The following is a 13466-nucleotide window of genomic DNA, read 5'->3' on the forward strand; positions in this document are numbered from 1 at the left end:
TTTTTGTGCATAGACTCATGCCTCCCCAGTCTGGCACTTATGCTGCTTGTAGCAGCACACCTTCCACATGCTCTAAAAACATTGTGGATCATTATTCTCACAGGAAAAGGAAGAAATAGGTATGAAGATTCTCACACAGAGGTTCTTAGCTGATCACTGACATCTCCAACTTGGCACTGTGCTCAGCCTTGGGACTTTTGAGCATTTCTCTGCAACTGTGAATTAAATACGCTGATCCTTGATGTGTGTACCAGCTTGCAAAGTCTAGCCCAATTTTCTGCATCAGCCTCCCTGTTAGCAATAATTACAGTATAAGAAATACCTGCATATAATATGCTTTAGTACCTGAATGTAAAAAGCACTTAGCCAACCTGCATTGATAAGCAGAGTGTGGTGCAGTGATTAGAGCTATAGCCTCAGCACCCTGAGGTTCAAATGCCACCCTGCTCATTGTGATCCAGGGCAAGTCATTTAATCCACCATTGAAAGTACCTTCAGTAGACTGTAAGCCCACTGGGACAGATAGGGAAAAAGCTTGAATACCTGAATGTAAACCACTTAAGTTATAAGTGGTATATAAATAAACTGCTTTAGTTATACTACAGAAAGGCAGTATATCAAATCCATGTCCCTCCCTCCTGTTCTTCTTAAAACTCCTTGAGGCCATTAACTTACTGTACCGCCTGTTTACTTGGTTCACAACCAGCCTCTAACGAGAGGAAAAAAGTATTTTTGTTGTTAGTGGTCACCTTTAGCAAACGTAAGCCAAGTGGGTGAATGAAACTACAGGTATTTCCCAGGTACCGCCCAGCCTCTCCCTACCCAAGAATGACAGACAGCACCTCTGTTTCTCTCTGACAGATCGGGCAGTCTTATTTCCACATTCCACAGACGCTCAGGGGAGGAGGTGGCCTTGCCCTTGTCTTTCAGCTGGATTATTGTAGGTAAGAAGCCAGCTGCACCCAGGCAAGGAGAGTATCCTGCATGAACGTTATCAGCCCTCTGCTAAAGGGCTGACAAGTCCATCTTACAATGCCCAGCTCTCTACCCCAAACAAGGCTGGTTTCCACAGGACCACCTTTAGCTACCACACACCACCAGTGGTGATTTTCAGCCAGGCCACCAACATGAAACCTTCAGGAACTTGCTTTCTTCTCATTGCACCTGGAGAGCAGATACTTCTCTCACACTAGGTGTGGTTAAAGCTACAGCCTCAGAAGCGCAAGGTAGTGGGTTCAAACCCACATTGCTCTTTGTGACCCTTGGCAAGTCACTTAATCCCCCCATATACATTAGATAAGATTGTAAGCCCACCAGGACAGGGAAAATGCTTGAGTACCTGAATAAATTAATACAAACCGTTCTGAGCTCCTTTGGGAGAACTGTACAAATAAAAAGGGAACTATCAGTATTTCACACCGCTTTTTACTGTGCATTGGTGAAGCATGGTGTTATTTAAGGAGTGAGAGTCAATTGAATCTGAATGAAAATGCCTTCTAGCCCTCTGGAGTACTCGCAGCATCAAAAGTTTTTCCTCATAAAGCTAAGTATCGTACGTTTTCTACTTTGTTTGCTTATATGGCAACAGTTTTTTTGAGGACTTGATTGAAATTTGGTTTTTTCCTGTTTTGTTATATCAGCTGAATGAGGGCTTTGTTTGAATGTTATTTCTATCCACTTGACCACCTCCCCCAAGAAATATTTTTGCATCTCAATATGATTTAATTTAAATTTTTGTTTTTTTCTACTTTAGCTGTTCCTGCTGTTGGAAGGGAGATTTGACAACTGACGTGAAGTTTGGTGGAGGGTTTTTTTATGACTGTTGTTTGATAAGCTTCTTGTATCGAGTAAGGCATTTTTCTCCACCATATATTTTTCTGTACGTTGTTAATCTCCTTCCTCTGCAGAAGGAGATAAAGTTGTATTTGCTTTAGTGATTTCAACTACCCCAATATTGACTGGGTAAATGTATCATCGGGGCATGCTAGGGAGATAAATATCCTTGATGAAATCAAGGACTATTTTATGGAGCAGCTGATTCAGGAACTGACAAGAGATGAAGCAATTCTAGATCTAGTTCTTAGTGGAGCACATTAATTGGTGAGGGAGGTAATGGGGCTGGAGCTGCTTGATAAGTGATCATAACATGATCAGATTTGATATAATCCCAATCCCTGGACTAAGTTTACACAGGAAATCCAATACAACAGCACTTAACTTTAAAAAATGAGACTATTATAACATGAGAACGGTAAAAAAGAAACTTGAAGGTGCATGGATGCTCTTTAAAAATTCCTTTAAAATAGGAAGAAAGAAGACCAAACAGCAGCCAGCGTGGTTAACGAGTGAGGTGAAAGAAGCTATTAGAGCTAAAAGAAAATAATTTGGAAAGTGGAAGAAGGATCTGACTGAAAATAATCATAACACAAGGAATGTCAAAGCAAATGCAAGGCGCTAATAAGGAAGGCAAAGAGAGATCTTGAAAAGAAGATTGCGCTGGAAGGAAAAACACAGTAAAAATTGTTTTAGGTATATTAAAAGCAAGAAGCTGAGAAGAGAATCGGTTGGATCACTAGACGACTGAGGGATAAAAGGGGCTCTCAGGGAAGACAAGGACATAGTAGAGATTAAATCAATTTTTTGCCTCAGTCTTCAATGAGGAAGATGTGGGGGAGAAATGGTGTGCCAGAAATGGTATTCAATTCTTATGAATCAGAGAAACTCATACAAATCTCTGTAACACTGGATGATGTAATGGGTCAAATTTGACAAACTGGACAGTAGCAAATCGCCTGGACCAGATGGTAAAGAATGCTGATAGAATTGAAAAATGAACTTACAGAGCATAGTTCTTGAGATGGCAGCCAATCAGGAAGGGAGCGGGGCAAGGCTTGCGATCGCAAACATCACTCTTGCCCTACACAGTGTATTTGAAGGACACAGGCATGGCCGTCCAGGAGGTATTTACTGGCAAGGAAGGTATTTAGGGGAGGGGGATGATGTACCAGTACAGGCTGCCCCATTGTAGGTTTTAAAACTCTTAAATAAGCTGCGGCTAGTAACATGGAGCAGCTTATCTAAGAGTTTTAAAACCTACATCGGCATTTCCTGCGGCATATACATAGGGAAATATGGTATACTTTATATCCTCCCCCCCCCCCCAGCAATTTCCAATTCTAGGATTCTGTCTTAACAGACCATATTGTCTGCAACCCAAAAATATTGCAACAGTAGATGTGTGCTCCTTCCATTATAGGAACTAAATGGACTTACAGATGAACCAGCTCTTCTCCGACTCTGGGTGACACAATTAAGTCAATGTGGAAGTAAAGTACTGCAATGTACACAATAAGAGGCAGAAGTGATAAAACTGGAAATAAAGTTTATTTAATCTAGTACTTTACATATTTAGCATATAAAAAAGGAAAGTGGAAAGGAATAAAGCTTTTCAGGAAAAATCTACAACAGATGATATCTGACACTTTATGTGTAGCAGTAGATAATACATCTGCTCTAGTCTATTCACTTTCAAAACCAGAATAATATTTTATATAGTCTTAGCAAAGCCTGCAGAAAAAAAATCCAGTGCAAGTTCCACACTGCTGATGGTAAGATGTACACAACAACCCTTAAGTACAAAGCATTTATACAGTAGAAGAAAGCAGAGAAGGGCTTGTACAATTACTTCTGCTGCTTATATACCACGCAACAGGCATGGTCTTCACACTTCATATTTCTTTATGCAACTGGCTAACAAGTGATAGGGATGTTAGATCTTTAACAAAACCTAGAACAGACCCCCCTCCCCATAAAACATCAACACTATATTAATTTGTAGCAACATCCAAAGGATGTGTCACCTCAATACGGTTTTCAAAAACACTCAACCATGATGTTTTAAGACAGTGGTTCTTAAATCTGTCCTGGGGAACCCCCCAGCCAGTCGGGTTTTCTAGTATCCCTATAGAATTTGCATGAGGCAGATTCAAATGTCTGCCACCTAAATTATATGCAAATCTGCCTCAAGCATATTCATTACAGATATCTTAAAAACCTAACTGGCTGGGGGGGTCACCCAAGACAGGTTTAAGAACCACTGTTTTAAGAAATAAAAATTGTGAGATGCTTTTCATCCTGGGACTAGTTAATGAAAAAAAAAGGTTAGAAGTTTTTCTGCCACATAAAAATGCTTATTTGATCCACTTTGGCATGATGGCAGTCAAGAAAATATCTCCCCCCCCCCACTCCCCAATAATCTCCTTTACAGCTTGAACCAAGTTGTAATTTATTTTCTGATGTAGTCTCTGCCCATTTTCTAAAACAGTAATAAATGACCCTAATTGCTGCCATATGCTGAGATAGGCGGAGAGAAAGAGCCCTGAGTAACTTTTGTCTCTCATTCTCACCTACAGATACGAGTAATATAGCACTTGTTGAGCAGTATTTTTCAAACTGCTCCTAGATTATCCTCTAGTCAATCTGGTTTTCAGAATCCAACATGAATATTCATAAATTTGAATGTGCTACCTGTGTCTCATCATGAGTATTCTGAAAACCAGATTGGTCTTCACGCCCAGTCCTTAAGGGCCAATACGCCAGATTCTCACAATATCACTAATGAATATGCATGGGAGTTTTGCATGCAACTGAAGTAGTAGGCATATTCATTAGGGATATGACTCCAGAAAAAGGAGGATGGATTGAGACATTGAAAGCAATGGATGTCTTAATCTGTCCTTTTTCTGGAGCAATATGGTAACCCTAAGTATCCTGAAAACCTGACCTGTGGGCAGCCCTCAAGGACCGGGACTGAAGACTTATGGTCTAGAAGATACTCCCAAAACAACTGCTTTAAATAAGTCAAAAGCAGCATAGCACACCGTCCAAAGGCAGTCCTTTGCCCACGAAAACACTGGGAAGCCAATACCTACTGAGACTCTGCAAGAGAGCTCAGTACAGAGAAGAGCCAGAGGCTATGGAGGAGGTATTCGTTACTGCTATCCAACACCATAATTTCTTATTCTCCCACTTACTAAGAAAGCAAATGTTGCTTACCTGTAACAGATGTTCTCCATAAACAGCAGGGGAATGCAGCCACACTAGTTAGTGACCGCCTCAATGAAGCCAACATGCTGGAGTTCTCTAGGACAGTACTTCTCAACCTTTTCAAGCTAAGTACCCCCTAAGCCTAACAAATACCAACCTATGTCCCAAGTTAGTGCCCCCTTCCTCCTTCCTATGTCCCCCTCACTGCCTTCCAGTCTTTGTCCCACCCCCTTCCTCCCTCTCCCAAATCTGCACCGAAGCCTGCCTGCCCCCAAGCCAACCAGCTGACAATTCCTCCTCCCCCTGGTCTGCTGCCCCCGCCTCCCACCTGATCCATTTAATTACCTCCCGCTGCTGCCGTGACTCCAGGAAGGGCCAGGTGCGTGCTGTGATTGCATGCCGCCGGCCCACAAGCCTTCTCTCCAATGTCAATTTTGCTGTCGAGGGGAAGGCTTCTGGGCCGGTGGCGTGCAATCGCTACACGGACCTGGCCCTTCCCTTCCTGGAGTTGTGGAAGCAGCAGGGGATAATTAAATGGAGCAGACAGGTGGCGGTCAGCTCGCATACCCCCAACAGGGGGGGTCTGCATACCCTCTAGGGCAGTGATTCCCAACCCTGTCCTGGAGGAACACCAGGCCAATCGGGTTTTCAGGCTAGCCCTAATGAATATGCATGAGAGAGATTTGCATATGATGGAAGTGATAAGCATGCAAATTTGCTTCATGCATATTCATTAGGGCTAGCCTGAAAACCCAATTGGCCTGGTGTTCCTCCAGGACAGGGTTGGGAACCACTGCTCTAGGGTTTGCGTACTACATGTTGAGAAACCCTGCTCTAGGAAAATACAACTTTAAACACGTCCAGCTTTGCACTAAAGTTCCCACACTCAGTGAGGTCAGAATGTTGAAGAGCTGGCGCAATTAGGAGACTAGTGTATGAAGAATTGTTGACCATCAGTAGGGATGGAAGGTGCAACACTGTGGCTGCATTTCCCTGCTGACTATGGGCTACAGGTACACAACTTTGTTTCCTCTGCAGATAAATAGGAAATATGTAAACACGTTAGTTGGTGATTTACTAATTGTGGGTTGCCTGCCATGGTCATGAGTTGAATGCAGTCCAATAATAGAAGGGAGACGGTACAGTTAACAAGCAAAAAAGTTAGGACCATTTCATAAACAGTGGTGTTTTGTGCATATGCAGGGTCTCAACAGTACTGTTTGGTGAACATATGTACTGAGCACCACACAGCTGCCTGCAGATGCCAGTTAGAGGAGTAGCTCTGAGGTTAGGTATAAAAGGTGCAGCTGTTCAGAGGGTGCACTACGATCCTGGATGAGAGATTTAAAGCTGAATGGCTTAACAGAAGATAATTTAGTCCACTATACAAGATAATAAAGGTACACTTGGAAGCAGGTACCCCCAGTTGTTGGAGTTGAAGGTGACAAAGAGTTGGGAAGAATTCCATGTCTTTATTTCTCCAAAACAGAAGAGAAGGGTATGTTTGCAGTGTAATGTGTGCAACACTGTTTCTGCTGCTGTGGAGTGTCCAAGGAAAAAAAAATGAGCATGAAGTACAATAGATTTGTTGATATAGAATTGATATAGATCGTTAAAAGGCGTCATGTATGCAGGTAAATTAAAGCAATCCCTTTTCTTCAAATTCACTGAGCTTTGGAACAACCTCCCTGCCCCACTGCGGAACCTAGGCTCATTCCAATTATTCCGAAAGCATCTGAAAACCTGGCTTTTCTCCAAAACGTAAAGCTATTTAAAATGTAAAGCTAGTTATCCTCTTCATAACCTCTAATTTCTTATTAAGTCCTACCCTCATTTATTGAATTACCTGTAAACCGTGTCGAGCTCTATCTTTATGGAGATGATGCGGTATACAAACTTAAGGTTTAGTTTAATTGATATACACAATGTTTGGGATCCTTCTAAGCCTCGCTTTGAATTGCCGCCGCAAAACGGTGGCTCGCTGGACCACACCCACTTACAAACTCCAGTACATGCTATATATATATATATCAGCATTTCTTGCAGCGCACTTAAGGAGCAGGCAATGCTCCTTAGTGCACTCCTTTGTGCACACAACTAACAGTTCGTGTTTACTAGCAAACTTTTTCCAAACAAAAATTTTAATAAACTTGGAATTCTTCACTCACACACCAATTCCAGTAATCTGGGAATATAGACCAACTACCATTTCCAAGTACTACCCCCCTCCTCCCCCTACATACAGCAATACAGCTATTAAAGGAAATTACTACTTCAGATATACATGCCATACCAGAATGCCTTAACATAAGCTTAATTAACTCCAGATCGATTAAAAACAAACATCACATCATTAAAGACGCGATCACTCAAAATTCATTAGACCTCCTCTGCATTACGGAAACATGACTGGCAGCAGAAGATGAGGCCTACCTCACCTACGCCTGCCTCCCAGGTTTAACTTATCAGTATAATCATCGAATCGGAAAGAAGGGAAGAGGGATAGCAGTGATCCATAGACACTCTTTATATAAAGACTTTGAATGCTCACCGGCTAAGCTCCCAATTGAATCTCTTCAATTTAAAACGAGCACTAAACCACAACTCGATTTTATGATTCTGTATATTCTTCCCCCAATTAATTGTGACATCACTACGATTCTGCAAACAACTCTATTTGATCTTTGCACCTCACTTTTAAACCGCTCTCGGAGATTTTGATAAACACGATAACATTCTCACAACAGATCTGCTCAAACTTTTTCACTGATATTAATTTATCTCCACTGATAACCAAGTCGACACATTCAGCTGGGCATATTCTCGATATGATCCTAATCTCAAAATTCCTCTTTCTGAAAAGGTATGACGGGATATAAATAAAACTTTATTATAACAATTGTAGTTCTTCCCTTTCTCCTCTTGTTTAATTGTCATGTCTGTTATTTTAAGTTGTCTATTTTCCTATTAATTTTATAATGTACATCGCTTTGAAACTCTGTAAAAGTGATCCAATCAAATTTTAAATGAACTTGAAACTTTGAATGAATATATTTTTACAGAAGAACTGGGTTTATGGTAGATAAGTGACTAGTGATTGGCACTCACTGATTCTACAGGCTGATGTGATGGCTCCTAGAAACATCTTCCACGTGAAATGCTTGATTGTAAGCCACACCCAAGGGCTCAAGAGGGATTTTATGAGGATCATATGAACATTGATGTTCCATGATAAGAGTCCTGGAATTTTTATTTTTTGGGGGGAGGAGAATATTTATAAGTAAATCCATGAAACAGGAGACAAGAAGATGAGTGGAGATAAATTTGTTTCCATGATAGGCTACATTGGCTACTAGCTGCAGGCAGACCAAACTGGTTTTGAGGCAACTCCTGTAAACCGTGCCGAGCTCCACGTTGTGGAGAAGATGCGGTATATAAACCCAAGGTTTAGTTTAATTTAGTTTAGATTAGGAGACATAAAAAGATGTACAATAGGCTTGAATAGGGGTTGCTTCCTTAAGATTCGATTCAACATGTGAAGCATGTCCACTTGAAAGAACAGAAACAGTGGACAGAAGTTTTATAAGCTGACAAAATCTTCTTAGACTTCTGGGGTAAGCACTTTGTGGTTTACAGAGCTCAGCTCAAATGCCACATGTTCAGGGAGTTTGCAGAATGGGGCAAAGAAGCTAATCTTGCTGCTGAATCAGGAGCACTAGATAAAGTTGAAACTGTACTGGTCAGTCCACTTGCATGGAGGGATAAGCTGGTCCTGGTCCTGGCTAAAAAGGGGAGGTATACAGAAGGCTCTGGTTCCACGAGATAATGAAGACATTGTGTGTTAATCTGCAAAGATCCAGACAGAGCAGAAGGCAGTACATTTTGTGTTCTCTGAAATAGTGGAGAGAGCAATATCCAGTTGCCCCCAGTAACAGAAGAGGATATGCATGTAGGTCCAGTTTGCAACTTAGGGAGTCGGCTATTGGTTGTGTTTGCCTAGAACGTATACAGCCTGAATCTGAACAGAACTGGATAAGGCAAGGCATCAGATGTGTAGGGCTTTTCTAAACAGTGTGATTTGATTCTGACCAAGGTCATAATTAACATAGTAACATAGTAAATGACGGCAGATACCTGAATGGTCCATCCAGTCTGTCCATTAGTTATATCCATTAAAAATGCATGATTAAATTAACTTGTCTCTTCTTTGATATTTCTGGGTCATTGACTGTAAAGTCCACCTGGTATTGTCTTACGTTCCAAATGCTGAAGTTGCCGTCCAAGCTCACTCCAGCCTATCCAACCATCTTGTTTGCAGGATATCTACCATAAAGTATAGCCATTAACATCCTCATGTTCCAAGTTAGTAGAGTTCCCGTTGATGCCCTCCCCAGCCCATCCTACACCAAATTACCACATATGGGATACAGACCATGCAAGTCTGTCCAGTATCGGCCTTAGCTCTTTAATTTACATTCTTTGATTTCCTAATTAGAGATCCTCTGTTTATCCCATGCTTTTTTGAATTCCATCATCGTTTTCCTCTCCACCACTTCCCTCGGGAGGGCATTATGCTGACCTGCTAGTCAGCAGAGAAGTACTGACTGATTTTTGTGCCTCCCCCAGAGCCAAGGTTGGGTCTGGGTGATGTAGTGTGAAGTTCTGGAATGGTGATGACCTGAGGGAAGTTGGGATACGATTTCTGCTGGTCCATTGGAACTAGTTGCTTGTTAGCACCAACAAGAATGAGCTATTTGAGAGATTTAAGTTTTTGGGTTGCCTGGATTTTTAAATTTAAGTGTAATGACTTGCTGTCAAGAGAAGAGAGCCAAGATTGGTTGAAGCACACAGATGAGGTAGACCGACCTCACCAGCATACTGAATCTAGAAGTTCCCATGCTTGCCAGGACACATCTGAAGTTGTAATTTGGTAGTGAAAAGCTCTACCACATTAGCTGTTAATGAAGCCACCAACTAGTGTTTGCATATCCTTATCCACTGCTTATCTGTGGAAAAATAAGATCATACTTACAGCATGGCAACACGTTTAAAGCTTTAAAGAACAAAGAGGGTAAAAAAGGGACCGAGGTAGATTTTAGTTTCATAGAAACAGGAAATGGAACAGAAGCCATATTTCTATTTAAAAAACAACATCAAAACAAAGTGAAGCGATATAAAAAACATTCTGTAAATTGTCTTAGGTGACCCTATACTATAGCCCTACACTAACTCAAGTCATCAAGCACAGGAATACTGAATTCAGCCACAAGTGAAAGGCTTCTCAGAATCAACTGCTATAAAATTTTCATACTTCTGCTTTGTTCTTGCAGCTCATTAACAGTCTTCCAATTTTTAAATATTTTTTCCCTGAAAATTACATATTTAATAGAAAAATTGAACCACCAATAAAAAAAATCACCCCTCTCCAAATTCCTAATCATTGTCCATTCCTATGTTAAAATAGATTCTTAATAGGCTAAGATACCTTTCAAAATAATGAATAACCAACTTGCTCTAGCACAAAAGCTCTGGAAGGCACACAGGTTGTTACTGCAGAAAGATAATGTGGAGAAAGCATAGTTACTTACCTGTAACAAGTGTTATTCAGGGACAGCAGGCAAATATTCTTATACATGGGGTGATGTCATCCACGGAACCCGGTATGGACAGTCCACTAGTGTCACTTTAAAACTTGAAGACTGCCACACCATGAATGCGCGAGTGCCTTCCTGCTTGCTGCCGGCTCATGGGACCATCAGTTCTGTAAAAACGCTAAGACGCCAACTAGGGGAGGGTGAGAGGGTTGTAAGAATATCTGCCTGATGTCCCTGGATAACACCTGTTACAGGCAAGTAACTATGCTTTATCCCAGGACAAGCAAGCAGCATATTCTTACATATGGGACTTCCTAGTTTCAAGGGTCATGAGTCTGAATGAGAATAATATATATATATATATATATAAAAGCCTGGCAACACCCAATAGTCGGAGGCAAGTTGTCCTCTAAAGGAAAACAAATTTCTCAGAACTGTTTGGCCAAACCAACTATCTCGTCTGGAATGATTCTCCAAACAGTAATAAGATGTGAAGATATGGACTGAGGACCTGGTGGCTGCCTTGCAGATATTTTCAATTAGAGTGTAACGTACGTGAGCTACTGAAGTCGCCATTGCTTGCGCTTTATGTGCAGCGATACAGACCTCAAGCATCAGCCCAGTCCAAGCATAGCAAAAGGATATAAAGTCAGTCAGTCATGTTGAGATGGTTAAGTTCTGTGAGGCATACTCCGATCTAAATAATAAGCGAGGGCTTGTTTACAGTCCAATGTGTGGAGTACAGCTTCACCAGGATGAGAATGTAGTTTTGGAAAGAAGACAGGCAGAACTATAGTCTGGTTCAGATGAAATTCCGAGATGACTTTAGGGAGGAACTTCGGATGAGTATGGAGCACTACCTCATCGTGTAGAATGTCATAGAAGGTGGATCCGACAAAAGTGCTTAAAGTTGACAGATTCAGGATGCAGATGTGATAGATATGAGGAATACCACTTTCCAAGCGAGATACTTGAGAAATGAGGTTGAGAGTTCAAAGCGAAAAGTACATTATGACCCCATACCATTAGAGGAGGTCTGAGAGGTAGCTTGGTAAGAAAAAGTCCTTTCATGACTCTAGAAACCAGAGGATGAACAAACAATGGCTTTTTGTCTATTGTTGAATGGATAGCACTGAGATGAACTCTGACTGAAGTAGTCTTAAGACTAGAATTAGAAAAGTTCAGAAGATACTCAAGCACTGATGGTAGTTGGCATATGGCCAGATCCAACAAGTGATGACCATATCAGACTGAAGTGAGTCCACGTGAGTAATGTTGAGTGTATGGTCTTCTAGAAGCTTCAATAATGGCTGACACTGGAGCAGAATGTGTCGCAGTATTTAACTGTTGGAAGAGAGATACCAGGCTGCGAGTTCTAATGAACATAGACTGGGATGGAGTAGAGAGCCCTCGCTCTGCGTTAGCAAGATTGGAAAGCTATGCAGTGTGATGGGTTCTCTTTTGCCGAGTTGTAAGAGAGGGAACCAAGGTTGATGAAGCCACCATGGAGCTAATAAAATCATGGTGGCCTGATCAAGTTGATTTGAGAAGTCTTACTGACCAGAGAAATCGATGGGAATGCATACAGAAACCGGTTCCGCCAGCCAGTAGAGGAAAAAGGCATCCGACTCTAGATGGTTGGGAATGTATAGTCTGGAACAGAAGAGTGAAAGTCTGTGGTTATGAGGCAAAGCAAAGAAGTCTATCTCTGGGGTCCCCCAATCCATAAAGATTTGATGAAGAACCTTAGAGGCTTAAGGATTCTACTCAGTTTATCTGTCAATACATTTTACTTTCCCGCCAGGTAAACTGCCTCGAGGAAAATGTTGCGAGGGATCGTCCAAGAACAGATTTGTATTGCTTCCTGGCAGAGGTGGCGAGATCCTGTTCCGCCCTGCTTGTTCAAAGTACATGATTACTTGGGCTGTCCGTGCGGATGAGTACTACATGACTGAGGAGACAATCCTGGAATGTGAACAGAGCATTGTGGATTTCTCAGAGTTCAAGCAGATAGATGTGGAGAGGGTAAAGATCATTATAAAGTGTATGCAGAAAGTAGTAGGAATGAATATGAAGCAATGTAACGTTTTAATTATAGAATACAAGTAGTTAAAGTTAAGGGAAGAAGTAAAAGATGATTGTTTGTTGATAAATTGGAAATACGTGAACTTGGAAATTATATGCGAGCAATAATGAGTAATCATGCTGTCAAAATTTTATGAAACTTAATTAAGCCAACAACAAATTAAGGTTAAAAAATAATCTAAATTTGAGGTAAATTAATACATTAATAATTACATTGGCAAATGTATATTTTTCATAAATTACATTACATTACATTACATTAGGGATTTCTATTCCGCCATTACCTTGCGGTTCAAGGCGGATTACAAAAGGTTAATTAAAAAAGTAGAGTTACAATGATTAGCTAGAGAGGTAAGTTGTGCCAAGCACAGAAGAGTAAGTATGTGCAAAGAAATTGTCTAATGTTCCAGTGATCCATTCCTGGAAAGAACAGGCCATATGACCAGCTTTGCCACTGTGTTCTAGAATATGTTAATTATCAAAAAAAATGATGGCAGATAAGATATGTTTAAACTTTAGAGCTCTCCTATGGAGAGAAAGAAAGAAGGTCCGAGAGCATATTTCTCTCCCCAGACTTAAATGCTGTTATTTATCAATTACCATCTTTAATTAATAAACCTGAATATCTGATTATTATACAGCCTTTGTGTCTGACATATTTGAAATTGCAGACTGGGAACCTTTCCCAGTTTGGGGAGAAGGAAATCATTCTGGAAAACTCCTTCTGCCCCACAGTTCAGG

The 13466-nt window shown here is 41.1% G+C and overlaps 1 long non-coding RNA gene across 1 annotated transcript in view; it reads left to right on the forward strand.

The window, feature by feature from the left end:
- LOC117348531 overlaps positions 1-13466 on the forward strand; it is a 46985-nt gene that overhangs the window by 17698 nt on the left and 15821 nt on the right. The gene's annotated exons all lie outside the window — the stretch shown is intronic.

This window comes from Geotrypetes seraphini, chromosome 14 (assembly GCF_902459505.1).
Source record: "Geotrypetes seraphini chromosome 14, aGeoSer1.1, whole genome shotgun sequence".
Lineage (NCBI taxonomy): Eukaryota > Metazoa > Chordata > Amphibia > Gymnophiona > Dermophiidae > Geotrypetes > Geotrypetes seraphini.